Source organism: Lissotriton helveticus, chromosome 8 (genome assembly GCF_964261635.1).
Source record: "Lissotriton helveticus chromosome 8, aLisHel1.1, whole genome shotgun sequence".
Taxonomy (NCBI): Eukaryota; Metazoa; Chordata; class Amphibia; order Caudata; family Salamandridae; genus Lissotriton; species Lissotriton helveticus.
In genome coordinates, this window is record NC_136069.1 from 1,393,651,199 (window position 1) to 1,393,666,608 (window position 15,410).

The window sequence follows — 15,410 nt, forward strand, 5'->3', positions numbered from 1 at the left end:
TCTCCAAAAACACTAATGGGTGCTATTTCAGATGTAGGGAGTCCTGAAGTTAGGGTAACTACTCCAAAACTTGATGTGGCTAAATTAAAAGCAAATATCGAAGAATTAATAATTGGAACAATTGGTCCAGATAGTTTAAATTATTATCGAGATGATGAACTACTGTTCATTTGTAAAAGTATTCAGTGGAAAACTAAAAATAAATATGATCAATTAGAAGATCTAGCAGCGGAACTTGAAATCGATGTGAGTAAACAAAAGAATTTTGCAAAACATTACAGACTAGACTTTTCAGAAAGTGACATTGAGAGTTTGAACTCAATGGGAAGAATAGTGCATATAAAAGATTTGATCGTTTATATCAAAAAGCTGGGAGAACTCAATAAATGGAGAGTAAAATGGACGAAAAAGAAGGAAGATGAAAGATTGGAAAAATTGTCAAAACAATTTCCAATGAGAGAGATTGCAGGTGGAGGATATGTTCATGTCCCTTGGTCAAGACAGGACATACTGCTATTCACAAATGATTTTCCAAAATTGAGGGAGAAACCAGTAGAGTGGTATAGACAAGTGGATAGATTTATCAAAGTGTCAAAAGTTCTGTGGATTGATTTAGATGGATTTTTCGACATTGTCGTACCATCAGATCTTTGGACAGAATGTAAAATATCAATAAGTTGGCCAAAAACAGAACATGAACGAATCAAAGAAACAGGTGCCCCAAATCCTCTTGTAATGGATTTTTACGAAAAAGTGATCGTTTGGATGAAAAACAAAATTCCACCCAAAGAAGTTGATTGGGTTAAAATAGAAAGGACAAATCAGGAAACAAAAGAATCAGTTCATTCTTTTTATGAGAGGTTACTGTTAATTTTTAAACAATACAGTGGCTATGAAAAATTAGATGAAAAGGACATGAGTCATTTTATCTATAGATTCGTTTATGGACTAAAACCTGAAATTGCAGACATGATCAGGAATAGCATTGTAGGATGGCAATCACTTTCTGTAGACGATATTCTGAGAAAAGCTAAGTATTGCAGTGATGAATTAGAGGTGAGACAAAAGAAGCTCAAGGAGAAAGCCATGTGGGCTCAGGTAAAAGTAGCTGAGCAACAAATTGCCAGCATGGGTAATAAGAACACAAATTTTGTTCAAACTGGAAATACGAACCAGATACAAGGAAAGCTTAAAGGTAATATTTTTCCAAGAAAATTTAGCCCAAAGATTGAGGAGTTGAAACAAAGATTACCTTGTTTTAATTGTGGCGAAATTGGACATTGGAGAGACGAGTGTCCTAAACCTCCTAGAAACTTAAAGAATCCCTTATTAAATCCACAGATGCAGAATGGTGTTGACCTGCAGCAACAGCTACAGATGCAACAGGGGTTAAACGAGTTAAACATTCAGCGACAGCAACAGCAACAGGTGAATAACTGTCAGGATCAATTGCCACAACCACCATTTCCGAATTGTGGGGGAGTTCAAAAATATAATCCAAATGTGGGATTTCAGGGAAATGAACAGGTAATAAGACCGCAAAAACAGCAAAAGCAACAAAGAGTGCAAATGCAAAATGCTTCACAACAATTTTTGTTAACAGAAAGCCAAGACAGTGATTCTGATGATTATTGCTGACGGTGCCCGAGAGAGGAGGAAGAGTGTGTTGTTGGAGCCACTCTTGAGGTTGACCAGTCCGGTCCATTTGTAAACGGGAAAGTTAACGATGTAGACATCACTTTTCTAGTGGACACTGGTGCTACCCGTTCTACTGTTAGATCAGTGGAAATTGAAAACCTACCTCTCTCTGGGGATACCATCCAAGTTGTTGGAGTAAGCAATCAACAAATTAAAACTGATTTAACTGATCCAGTTCCAGTTGAAATTGGAAATTATAGAGACAAACATAGATTTGTGGTTTGTAATAGTAGTCCAGTAAATTTACTAGGCAGAGATATTCTGTGTAAAATGAATTGCAGAATATATTGTTCTCCTGATGGAGTTGAGTTACAAACAATGGAGGAAGATGGTTTATACAGAATGACAATGATGATGATGGAAGCAGAAGAAACAAAATTGTTTCCTGCATTTGAAGAGAAAGATTTGCCTGAAGAGCTCAAGGAAACAGTGAAATCTGATATATGGGATTTTACTGGGAACGAGATGGGTCTGATGAAAAACGTAGATCCAGTAAAAATTACATTGAAACAGGGAATAGAATTTCCTAACATTCCACAGTATAAAATGAAAGCAGAAACAATTGAAGGTATTACACCTATAATTGAAAAATTAATCAAACAAGGTGTATTAAAAGAAATGGAGAGTAGTCCTTGTAATTCACCAATTATGGGAGTCAAAAAGTCAAATGGAGCATTTAGAATCGTACAAGATTTGAGAAAGGTTAATCAAATAGTTGTTCCATGTTGTCCTGTGGTTCCAAATCCAGCAGTAATTCTGTACCAAATTCCACATGATGCTGAATGGTACACTGTCATTGATCTTTGCAATGCATTCTTTACTGTTCCCTTACATCCAGACAGTTATGAAATCTTTGCTTTCAGATTCCAAGGTAAGACCCTCGGATGGTCAAGAATCCCACAGGGCTATACAGAAAGTCCTTCAATCTTTAATGAGTTGTTAAAAAGATCTTTGGAAAACTTGGACTTACCAGGTAGATCTACGTTAGTGCAGTATATTGACGATTTGTTGATAGCTGCAAAGACAAGAGAAAATTGTGTGACAGACACAATAATACTGTTAAATCGCCTTGCAGAAGAGGGACATAAAGTGGCTCCAGCAAAATTACAATTTTGCAAACAAGAAGTAAAATACCTTGGTCACAGAATTGCAAAGGGAAAAAGGCAAGTAACAGTTGAGAGAATTAAAATGATTCAAGCAATGCAACCTCCAAGAACACAAAGACAGGTCCGAATGTTCTTGGGAATGGTTGGTTACTGTCGACAATGGATAAGTGGATTTTCAGTAATTGCAAAACCACTACAGAGACTGACAAAGTCTGATGTAAAAGATCCAATTATTCTCAATGAAATTGAGATGGAATCTTTTGAAAATTTGAAAAAGAGCTTATGCCAAGCTCCTGCTTTAGGTATGCCGAATTATGAGAAAGATTTTGAACTGTACTGCAGCGAGAGAGAAGGATGTGCATTGTCTGTATTGATTCAGAGACATGGGAATTTAAAGAAACCTATTGCATACTTCTCTGCAGTTCTTGATCCCATTGCAAAAGCATTACCAGGTTGCTTAAAAGCAGTTGCAGCTACAAGTGTTAGTCTTGAACAGAGTGAAGGAATCATCATGGGATTTCCTGTAAAAGTTTTTGTGCCTCATTCAGTTGAAATATTGCTGACAAGAGGTAAAACTCAGCATCTGACAAACAGCAGATTGACAAAGTATGAGAAAATCATACTAGGAGCAGATAATGTTTCAATTTCAAGATGTTTGAATCTGAATCCTTCTACATTACTGCCTGATTCTGAGATCATTGATAACATCGAAACAGAACATGAATGTTTAGATGTTATGGAATTCTGCACGAAACCAAGACATGATATCAAAGATAGACCTCTATCTGAATCAGATTTTGTCTACTTTGTAGATGGCTCTTGTTTGAGATCAGAAGGAGGTGTCTTGAAAGCCTCATATTCAGTCTGTACAGTTGCAGATGTTGAAGAAGCATCATGTCTTGAAGGAGTTCGATCAGCACAAGTGGCTGAATTGATTGCTTTAATTCGTGCTTGTGAAGTATCAAAGGATATAAGAGTTACCATCATTACTGATAGTCAGTATGGGTATGGAGTTGTACATGATTATGGACAACTCTGGTCTCAGAGAGGCTATATGACATCAGCAGGATCTCCAATTAAAAATGCAATTTTCATAAGGAGATTAATTGAAGCAATACAATTGCCGAAAGAAATTGCAATTGTCAAGTGTGCAGCGCACACTAAAGGAGTTGATTATATCTCAAAAGGCAATGCATTTGCAGATGAAACGGCAAAATACTGCGCAAGAAAAGGTTATTCATACAATCGGGAAAGGAGTAAAGAAACTGATTCAAATTCATTAATGCTAACAACAGTTGTAGAAACATGGAATGAGATTAAAGAATTACAAAATGAAGCAGATGATGAGGAAAAAGATCTGTGGTTAAGATCAGATTGTAGACCACGTGAAGAAGATGGAGTGTGGGTTTACAAAGATGGCAGAATAGTCTTACAGAATTGTTTGATTGCAGATATGGGAAGATTATATCATGGTCCAGCACATCTTGGAAGAGATTCTATGATTAGACTTTTCAGAGAAACTTGGTTCAATACTAAATTCAGAACAATTGCAGAATCTTTTTGTCAAAGGTGTTTGTCTTGCCAACAAATGAATCCAAACAGAAAATCATTGGTGGGGACAGGAATAATTGGTCGAGAGGGTGGTCCTTTTACCAGGTTACAGATGGATTTCATTGAAATGCCCTTACACAATTGCTTAAAATATGTTCTTGTAATCGTTTGTTTATTTTCAAGATGGGTAGAAGCATTTCCTACAAGGCATTGTGATTCAATTACAGTAGCAAAACTACTGCTCAGAGAAATTATCCCAAGGTACGGTTTTCCAGTCACTATTGAGAGTGATGGAGGAAGCCATTTCGATAACAAACTGATGAAGTTAATTTGTGAAGCTTTGAGCATTGAGCAGAAAATACACTGTGCATACAGACCAGAGGCATCTGGGGTAGTTGAACAGATTAATGGAACAATTAAAAACAGAATTGGAAAAATGTGTCTTGAAACAGGTGTAAAGTGGACAGATGCTCTTCCACTTGTTCTGATGTCATTAAGAAGTACACCAGATAAAAAGACAGGTTTGAGTCCTCATGAAATTTTAATGGGAAGAGTTATGAGGCAAGCTTTTGTACCTGTAGGTAAACTGTTGAGCATAAATGACAGTGCTATTTTGGATTACTGTAAAAGGTTATCTGATATAGTGACTTCTGTGTCTAATCAGGTGGGAACTGAAGCACAATCAAATGAGAAAGTTTTGACACATGACCTGAGACCTGGTGACTGGGTCAGAACGAAAGTACATCGGAGAAGAAATTGTCTGGCCCCTAGATGGCAGAAGCCCATGCAAATAATTTTAATCACTACTAATGCTGTAAAATGCAAAGGATTGAAACGTTGGATTCATCCTAGTCATACTATTCCAGTACCAACTCCTGAGAGTTCTGATGTTGAAAGTGATACTACAGATGATTCTGATTCTGAAGCAGAAGGTGAAATAAATCCAGATCCTGAAGATCGACAAGAAGGTCGACATCTGGAACCTGTATCTGTGAATGAAAATTCAACAAGAAAAGACTTGGAAATTATTGAAATTGATTCTGAAGGTGAAGAGAATCTGTTAAAAGGAAAGATAACTGAGGATTCAGTTGTTTCTATTAAAGACAGAGAAACGAAACAAAAAGAAGTTTCAGACCAGGAGAGTATCGAAAAGCAGAAAACAAGCTCTGAAGTAAGGAACAGAAATCCAAAATCTGGGAAGTTGGAGGTAATTGAAGAAGAAGAAGAAGAGGAATTACCAAGTACCAGTATTGGAAATCAGAAAAGTGTTCCTGAAGGAGTAAAACTGCCGAATAGAGAAGTTCCTGAGTCAATTGAAATTTCAGACTACGAAACTGAAGAAAGTGACGTGGATGGTCCAAGTGAAAACAGAAAGAAAAGGGCTTGGAAGTCAGAATCAAATGCTTCTGAACCAAAGAAGAAATACGTGAGAAAAGCAGACTACTGGCCTGGTGGAAGATTGAGAGTCAGATTGATCAAGAAACCTAAAGAGCAAGTTGAAGAAATCAGTAGTCAAAAGAATCCTGGAAAGGAAGTGGGAGTTGGAAGGAAAATTGAAGTGGTGTCGAGAAAAGGAAAAAGAATAGTGAGACCAAACCAGAAATACAAATCTCCTGAGTGGACTTATTTAGTAATTCCACCCGTTATTGACATTTATGGTAGTAGTGAAGAAGAAAACGAAATAGAAGAAATTAGTGACAATGATTGAAGTACAGAAATTTTAATTTGGCAAAAGGCTGAAGAAATTTTGTTAGCTGACATAAGGTCGAAGAAAAACTGTTTAGTTGAAGAAATCTTATGTATGACATAAGGTCGAAGAAAACTTGTATAGGGTTTTAAAAATAAAATTATTTTAAAAGGGGGGTATAAATAGTTTAAGTCTTAGAAATTTTAAAATTAATTTTGTTTTTAATTTTGTGGCAAAACTAAAACTAACAAAAAATGCCTTATGTTAAGGAGAGCACTTCAAAGTGTTCTGTTTTTAAGAGATGCTGTAAGATGACTCTGGTGTGTCTGCTCATTTTAATTCTGCTCTGGTTAGTTTTAGCTGTGATCATCCCATTAGAGATGAATAGAGAATTACACAAAGTTAACATGACAAACAAAGCTTTGGTTAGTCAAACTAAACATAGTGCATCTGCTAAAGTTATTGATCATCAACCTAACTTTCATCAAGATAAATCTATTAGTGATTTTTCAAGTAATACATTCACAAAGCTTTTGAGTGAATATGTCAAGGTAATGGATGTAAAAGACTGCTATGTCTGCGTCAAGTTACCTGCTTCTGTTTCTGAGGGAGTGACATACAATATGCTTCCTCTCACATATGGTGTAACATGTAGTGTGTTAACTAGCTTATTTTATCAAACTGGACGCTTAGAATATTACTATTCAGATTTTGACGAGATTTTTGCGAATATAAAGATTGATGGTGCTTTAAATAAGCACAAGAAAGCAAAACAAATGAGAGAATTTTTCCTTGTTACTAACGAACTCACTTACGAGTATGCTTATAAGAATAATCTAACATGCAAATTGAGTGCTGAGGGAAAGAAATTTTTGAATATGGTTGAAGAGAGAAGAGCAATTTACAAAAGAAATGAATTAGTCAAGCAGACTAAGTCACAATTCTGGCAAAAAGAGGATGAGAAATTAAATGGCAAAATGCTTGAAAATGTTGCAATTCACATAGATAAACCAGTTAGTGGAAAGCTTTGCATTAGAAGAGATAATACTCTTTTTGATAATTATTTTGTAGGTGCAAGTAACTGTGAAGATACTTATCAGATTTTGGGAGGTTGGGGATTCAAAGGTGGAAAAGATCCAATCTTCCCTGGGATTTATTTTGTTTGTGGTGACAAAGCCTACTACAACCTTCCAGACCATTGGTATGGAACTTGTTATGTGGGAATTGTTTTTCCTAAAGTGTTTCATGTTGATAGAGATTCAGAAGGATTGTTCAAAATTCATAATTATGTAAATAGAGTCAAAAGAGAAACTTTTACAGAAGTTCTGGGAGATATTTTTCAAGCAGTAATACCTTTTGTTGGTATAACCCTAAATGCAGGGAGAATTAGAAAATTGTCCACAATTGTTGACAGATTGTCAACAGACACAGCTGATGGATTCCAATTAGTGAATGTTGAAGTAGTTGCAATCGGATTTATGGTAATTCAAGATCGACTTGCTTTAGACATACTCTTAGCAAAAGAGGGAGGAGTCTGTGGCATTTTACATGTACAACATTGTTGCACATATATACCTGATGAAAGTAAGAATATTGAGATGTACATTAAAAACATTACACAAATGCATACAGAGATAATTCCTTTAGAAGAAGATGATTTTACAGGGAAACTTTCAAAAAGGTTCCAAGCAATTAAAAATTGGTTTCATGATATTGGTAGTTCAATTCTTGGTAAGATTTTGGCACCTTTGATTATAATAGTATTCATTTTTATTTTGACAAAAATAGGTTGTTTGTTGCATAAGAGAAAGAAGCAGTTGAAAGAAAAGAAAAGAATCTATAAACTTAGAAAAGAAGAAGAAAGGGAGATTGAATTACAGGAGTTACATAGAGAGCGTTATGCTAATTCCAAAGATTATGCAGAAACAGATTTTTAGGATTACTGATACAAATGAATTTGAATCAATTTCTCGGAAATTTAAATTACCAAAATTTTGGGTGTTGGTGTGGTGATTTGTTAATCACCAGATGAGGGAGTTGATGGAGCGAGATAGAAAACAAAATTTTGTTTAAACTCGCAAAGTCACATTTCCATAACATGAATAATAATATTAATAATTTGTGATGTATCGTGTTAATACAACCTAGATTAAACTTTACACATGGGGGGACTAACATGTGTGCTCATAAACGTGCATAAATGTTGCATCTTTTTGTTCGTGCAAAATAATAAAAATAATTTGTCGTTTTCGTTTTTGTCATTACTAACTGCTGCAAATCTAAAAGAGGCATGTGCTTATTTTGCTTTTCCTTGTCTATGTGATGTCATTTCTACTATTCTAGGTGCACATAAGTTTCATGGATTAATGAAGACTGGTAGATATAAACGCTGCTTTATTTGTTTGCATTTGCTAGGTAACATTAGACTAATCGGGAGGGTTAATTAATTAGTAAACCTAGGGTGGATACAGAATCAACATTATTTCTTTTATTAATACTTTTCTTGTTTTTGTTTATTACTAGAAAGCATAAGTTGCCTACTTTTGGGCCTAGTTTGCTCGAGTTTGCTAGAGCTGAATTTTACTTCTGCACAAGCCACGAGAAGCCCATTCTGAAAAAGTGTTCGTCAAAGCTGCATTCACTAAGCAAATCTGACATGCTGTCACCATTTTGTCGGACGTGGCCAAGGTCGGAAGCAAGTGATAAAGGACAATTTTGTCAGCTCTAACTTGGCACCCGCGGAAATGAAATGAACACTGTGAGAACATTAATTTACAATTGTTGCAAACCAAGGAAGCTCCTGGTTGCATTCGGAAAAGACAATGGTCTTTAAGAAACGTGACCTAATGGAACTTTTGAAAATGTGGGTGACATGTCACTTGTCACTCTCAACCAATGGGACTTCGAGGATTTATGAAAACTTTCCTTCGTTTAGTTTAGCTAGCATAGAAAGGTATAAAAAGTCATGCCCTTAGGGATGGGCTGGCTGCTGCTTTCTGACTTTCCGATGAGGGTGAAGTGCTGCTGGACTTTGCGTTGAGCACGTAAGAATCCTCAAAGAACTTTACTTTATTTTCCATTTATTTAGCTTAGCTAGGGACTTAGGCTTTAGAAATGCTAAACTGCTAAATTCTTACTTAAACCTTGAATTTCTTACTTAAGTTGTATTTTTCTTATGAAGCTTTTCAAACATGATTACTTTAATGCTAATAAAATTACAATAATAAAATTACATTTTGAAATACCATAATTTAGTAAATAAAATCTTACTTTTGACAAACAAGCTGGTCTTGATTATTCAGAAGTGCAGGTTACTATTAGCTAGATCCCATCGCCAATGGTGGTCGTTTAAATGGTTAGGATTTATTCTAATGACAATATTCCTTCCGCAGATGTATAAATTTGTATATAGTTTGTAAATAATGTGTATATAGATTTAATCTGACCACCTGATTCAGTAGGCCCAAATATGTCATGTTCATAAATGGGTCCATAAATTAGTGTAGAAATTTGTTTATAGGTTATGAAGTTGGGTAGTGTTGTTTATGATATATTTTCTATAGGCCACTGGATCAATTCGCAGTCAAAACAATGAGCACTCGGGAACCATCGTAAATGGGCCAAAATGCATTTTATGGGGATTGGCTGAGGGCCGCATAGATGTTTACAAAAAAGTATGACAATAATTTTACGCCACACCACTTTCAAATTTCACCAGCCACCACTGCCTTTTTCCCATTCCTCTCCCTGTCACCTGAAATTGTCATTGTAAATACTGTATATTGAACTTGCACGCAATTTCACTGAGCACTAATGGTCAGAATATTCACGTTGCACACCACTTTACAAAGTTGACAGTCTTTTATAACTTCAAAACGAAAGTGTTTATAAATGAATACAATTTATAAAGTATCTTGCAAATACTAGAGCTGGTTTGAATTCCCCCTCTTTTGAAATTGTGTTCTTTTTGATCTACTCTTCTCTCAATGATTGAATATATTTTATGAAATGTAAATACAAGTGATGAATATATTGTGTGAAATGTAACTACAAGTGAAGAAATACATAGTGCACCCGAATGAACCAATTGTTTACGAATTACTTTGCTGCCCAGGTTCGTAGGGATACTGGGTCACCCCATAGCTACTTAGTTAGTCCATAAGGCAGCACTTTGAATTGGTAATGACAACCTGCCACCTCGAACCTGAGAAAGCGACGATGCTTTGGATGAATGGGAATATAGAAGTACACATCCAGAAGATCCAGGGAGGTCATGTAATCCCCTGTATTCAAAAGAAGAAGAATCTCCTGAAACAACAAGATCTGGAAAGGTTGACTTTTGATGAACTTGTTCAACAACCTGAAGTCCATAATTTGCCTCCATTTCCTGTCTTTTTCTTTATGAGAAAAAAGTGAGAGTAGAAACCTAGATTGCGTTGACTGAGTGGTACCACTTCAATTGCCTGTTTGTCGAGCAGGAGACTTATTTCTCTTTTGAGAAGTGCCAGATGACAGTGAGCAGTCTTCCGTGGAGTTAAATTCGGAGGTTGTTGGAAACATTTGAGGGTGTGAACATGGTTGAAAACATCTAACACCAATCTGTCAGAAGAAATGGTATTGCATTGAACAAAGAATTCGGAGCAGTTTTGAGCCAATTAGGGTAAGACTGGCGCGACGAGTGCCTGAAAATGTTCATTGTCATCTGTCTGTATTGTGAGATTGTCCTCCAGATGTTGGACGTCTGTGTGCTGGAGCTCTCATGTAAGCTGGTGTGGGCATCTGACGAAAGGACAACACTGAATATTGCGGCTGGAACCCTGCTGATAGTAGGGCTGAAAGCGCTGCTGGAGCGGGGGCCGAGATGTAAGTTGGCCCCGTCTTCTTCTTTGAAAAGAAGAGGCTTATCTGTACCTGATTTAATAGCTTGAAACGTCTTATCCACATGCTTTCTTAAAATATAGGCATTAAAATATATCGAATTTTTTACAATATCAAATTTTTTAAAGTGTTTTGTATGTTAGTATATGTGTGAAAAGTGTATATTATTTTTGTAATGTATGTTTAATTTATTTTAAGTAATGAATTTTATGTTATTGAATTTTTGCGTAATTTAATTCTGTAGCGGGTTGTGGGTTTATAGGGAAATAGGGTGGGAAGTAATTTAATTATATTAAATTAAATATTAATTTTTAGCAATTATTAATTATTTTTAATTTAATTTTGCTTTTTAGTTCTGTGGCGGATTATGGGTTTATAGAGGAATAGGGTGGGAAGTAATTTAATTGTAATCATTTAAATATTTGTATTTATTGGTATTCATTTTGAATTTATTGTTAATATATTTTTAATTGGTAATTAATTTTTAATAATTGGCAATAATTTTTTATTAATTGATTAAGTGACAATTACGTTAATTTTCTTAATTTATTTCCCGTAGCGGGTTGTGGGTTCATAGGGGAATAGGGTGGGAAGTAATTGAATTGTAATTAAGTAAATATTTTTATTTATTTATTGGTATTGATTTTGTATTTATTGTTAATTAATTTGAATTGGTAATGAATTTTTATAAATTGGTAATTAATTTTTATAAATTAATTATTCGATAATTATTATAATTTTATTAATTTATTTTCTGTAGCGGGTTGTGGGTTTATAGGGGAATAGGGTGGGAAGTAATGTAATTGTAATTAATTACATATTAAAAATTCTTTTTGTGCATTGATAATTTATTTACTGTTAATTATTAATTGGTATTAATTTTTATTATTAGTTTTTATATTGAAAATTAATTAGTTGTTAATTAATTATGAATAGGTAATTAATTGTTAATAACTAATATTTGTATTTCTATTTAATTTATTATTATAATATTAAATTGGTAATTAATTGTAATTAATGTTTTATTGGTATTGATATTAAATTTATTTTTATTAATATATTAAATCATTACTTTCCCTACTGTTGCACTCTCTGGAGTGAGAATAGTAATTTTTTCCCCTACGCTATCCCACGCTTTTCCTACTGTTGCACTCTCTGAAGTGGGAATAGTAATTTTTACCCTCCCACTATCCAAAGCTTTCCCTACTGTTGCACTCTCTGGAGTGTGAATAGTAATTTTTACCCTCCTGTTTTCCAACGCTTTCCCTAGTGTTGCACTCTCTGGAGTGGGAATAGTAATTTTTACCCTCCAGCTATCCAACGCTTTCCCTACTATTGCACTCTCTGGAGTGGGAATAGTAATTTTTACCATCCCACTATCCAACGCTTTCCCTACTTTTGCACTCTCTGGAGTGGGAATAGTCATTTTTACCCTCCCACTGTCGTGCTTGCAGCCGGGGTCGTGGTTGGCAAGAACAGCCACCAGTTGGTTGGCAAGGCACAATGCGCATGCGCGACGATCTGAGCATGCCTACGAGCGCCTTCCCCGGCATTTAGTTCCTCCTTTTCATTCCGAGAACGCTTCACGTTTCTTTCCGGCTCCAGGGTCGAGTGTTACTGTGTCCGGGTCACGGTGGTGGCGTCCAGCGGGTCCCGTCGGGTTTGCGGCTGTCGGTGGTTCGGCTACATTGTAGGCTTCCTATACTTCAGGTATTCAGTTGCTTTGGGCATTACTTGTGCATTCGTTTGTTCCTCTTGGCAGATGTAGCGCCTTGTGATTCATAAGCATTTCTCATCCGAGACGCTTATGCTAATTCGAGTATTTGTTTCAGATGCTAATCCCTGATCTTCAAGGGATTCGCATTCCTCCTGATTTGTCCTTTTAAATCCCCTCGGACTTTCTGTCCAGTACTTAGAATTGTTTGTATTTGGAAAGGCGTTCTTCCTTTCATTTTAGTTGGGACTAGAGGAGTATTGATTCTAGTCCTAGCTTCTGATTTGTACCCTACTCATACACAGGTAGTCCATGGGATATATCCTCTACATTGTTTAGTCATATTAAGCAGAGAGGAAAAATAATTCTTGTGGTATTGCAGGGCACACGGAGTAACTACCTTCCTGTTACCATACCAGCCATCCTTTCATTTCTATACTAACCCCATACATACCAAAAGGTACACATAATTACCACTCTTCCTATATTTTCTCCTACTAGCCAACAAGAATTACATTAATGTCTGTTCTTTGTCCTTATATCTAGGAGACGATTGGCAGAGGTGCATTGATTCCCCAGGATTAACAGTCACTCCAACTGTGCATGAAGAACCTGTGTTTCCCCTACTTACCTTGTTTTGTTTCCCTGTTTTCCCCTTGCGGGCATCACTATTTGTGTTCAGTTATTCTATTCTGGCATATGGTGAACCGGCTAGGGGAAGTTGTGGATTGAGCATCACTTCCGTGGTACTTCCGAGGCATCATCGGTTTCAAGCCTTACACCCACTATCCAACGCTTTCCCTACGTTTGCACTCTCTGGAGTGGGAATAGTAATTATTACCCCTACGCTATCCAACGCTTTCCCTACTGTTGCACTCTCTGGAGTGGGAATAGTAATTTTTACCCTCCCACTATCCAACGCTGTCCCTACTGTTGCACTCACTGGAGTGGGAATAGTAATTTTTACCCCTACGCTATCCAACGCTTTCCCTACTGTTGCACTCTGGAGTGGGAAAAGTAATTTTTTCCCCTACGCTATCCAACGCTTTCCCTACTGTTGCACTCTCTGGAGTGGGAATAGTAATGTTTACCCTCCCGCTATCCAACGCTTTCCCTACTGTTGCACTCACTGGAGTGGGAATCGTAATTTTTACCCCTACGCTATCCAACGCTTTCCCATTCTGTTGCACTCACTGGAGTGGTAATAGTAAATGTTACCCTACAGCTATCCTTCGGTAAAAATATTGTATAATTTTGTATTAATACTACGTTAATATATATATATATATATATATATATATATATATGTATTAAAAAAGAAAATTGTATGTTTATTTTGTTTTACTTAAATTAATTATTTATTAATTTTAAGGTTATTTAAATATTTTTAAGTATGTTTTAGTTAATTATATTTATTACTTCATTAATTTTGAATTACTTTTAAGACATTAAAAAAATATATATATTTTAACTAACTATATTTTTTTCACCGATATTTTTGATTCTATATTTTTGTACTTACCTGTTTGTAGATAGGAATTCGATATTTTTGCATTCTATATTTTGTCAACGATATTTTGGTTAGTCTATATTTTGCTATTCTATATTATGTCAGTGATCCCTTCCAAGGATGGCCATGGCATTGAAGGTCCTAATGGCCTTTGACGCAAGTACAGAAACTCTCTTTCCGATATTATCTAATCTGCGCGCATCCTTGTCCGGCGGAGTGGTACAAAGCGAAGCACGACTCTTCGACCTTCTTTGGGCGGCCCGCAATATCACAAAATCAGGCTATGGATGGCTAAAGAGGCACGCAGGAGAGTTTCTTAGCGCCCTGTACTTCTTGTCCAATTTTTGGATAACTGCCGGCACAGAAGCTGGAGTTTTCATCAGCTTAAGGTCTTCCTGCCACGGGAAGTTTACAAAAGGGATTGCCCAAACGGAACGCTGTGTGGCTGCCTTGAAATCATATAAGAAGCACTGGCATGGGGAGATCAACGCGTTTAGACGCCCGCTCTAAAAGATCATGGGAGCCCCTGGTGTCTGCAGGAGGAGAATAGGCCACTGGCAGGGTGGGAGAAGGCGGTGTGTGTGCCACATAGTCTATCAATTCATCATGGACATCCAAATCCAATTGCAGCTCACCCTCTTCCAGCTGCTGATCACCAATATCCAATGTTTTAACAGGAATCTGCAAGGGTGGTAAGGATTTCAGCTTCGGTGGCGCAGGTGCAGCTTCAATATCAGGGATAAAGACAGGATCCTCCTGTACGGGAGGAGGCTTTTGAGCAACATTAGCCTCAGGTAAACACTTATAGTAGTCGCTGAGCATCAGATGTAAGTCTGTGACAAGAGACATCAGAACATTAATGGAGCTTTTCTGCTGTCGTTCCTCCTCTTCCTGCTCATAATAAGGATAATTCCCCTGAAAAGTGTATAAGCGTACCCTGCTGGTGCGACCTCTGTCTGAGAAGAAATATTCCCCTTCCAAATACGCAGAAGGGTCATCTAGTTGTCTTCTTCAGATTCCTGGTACTGGACCATAAGCTGCAAAGGGCTGTATGCTGGACCTTAAAGACCTTCATCCTCTGATTTCTGGAAATCCAGGTGGTGAGCAGGAGGCAGCGGAGATATCTTGGAGAAATCCTTTAATAAGGATGGAATTGATTTTGAAACTGGCATGTCAATTTCGTTTGTCGACGGGACCGTCAATGGAATTGTTGATGGGATTATAGACGGGACCGCAGGCAGTAACTTTAACGGCGCCAGTGACTGC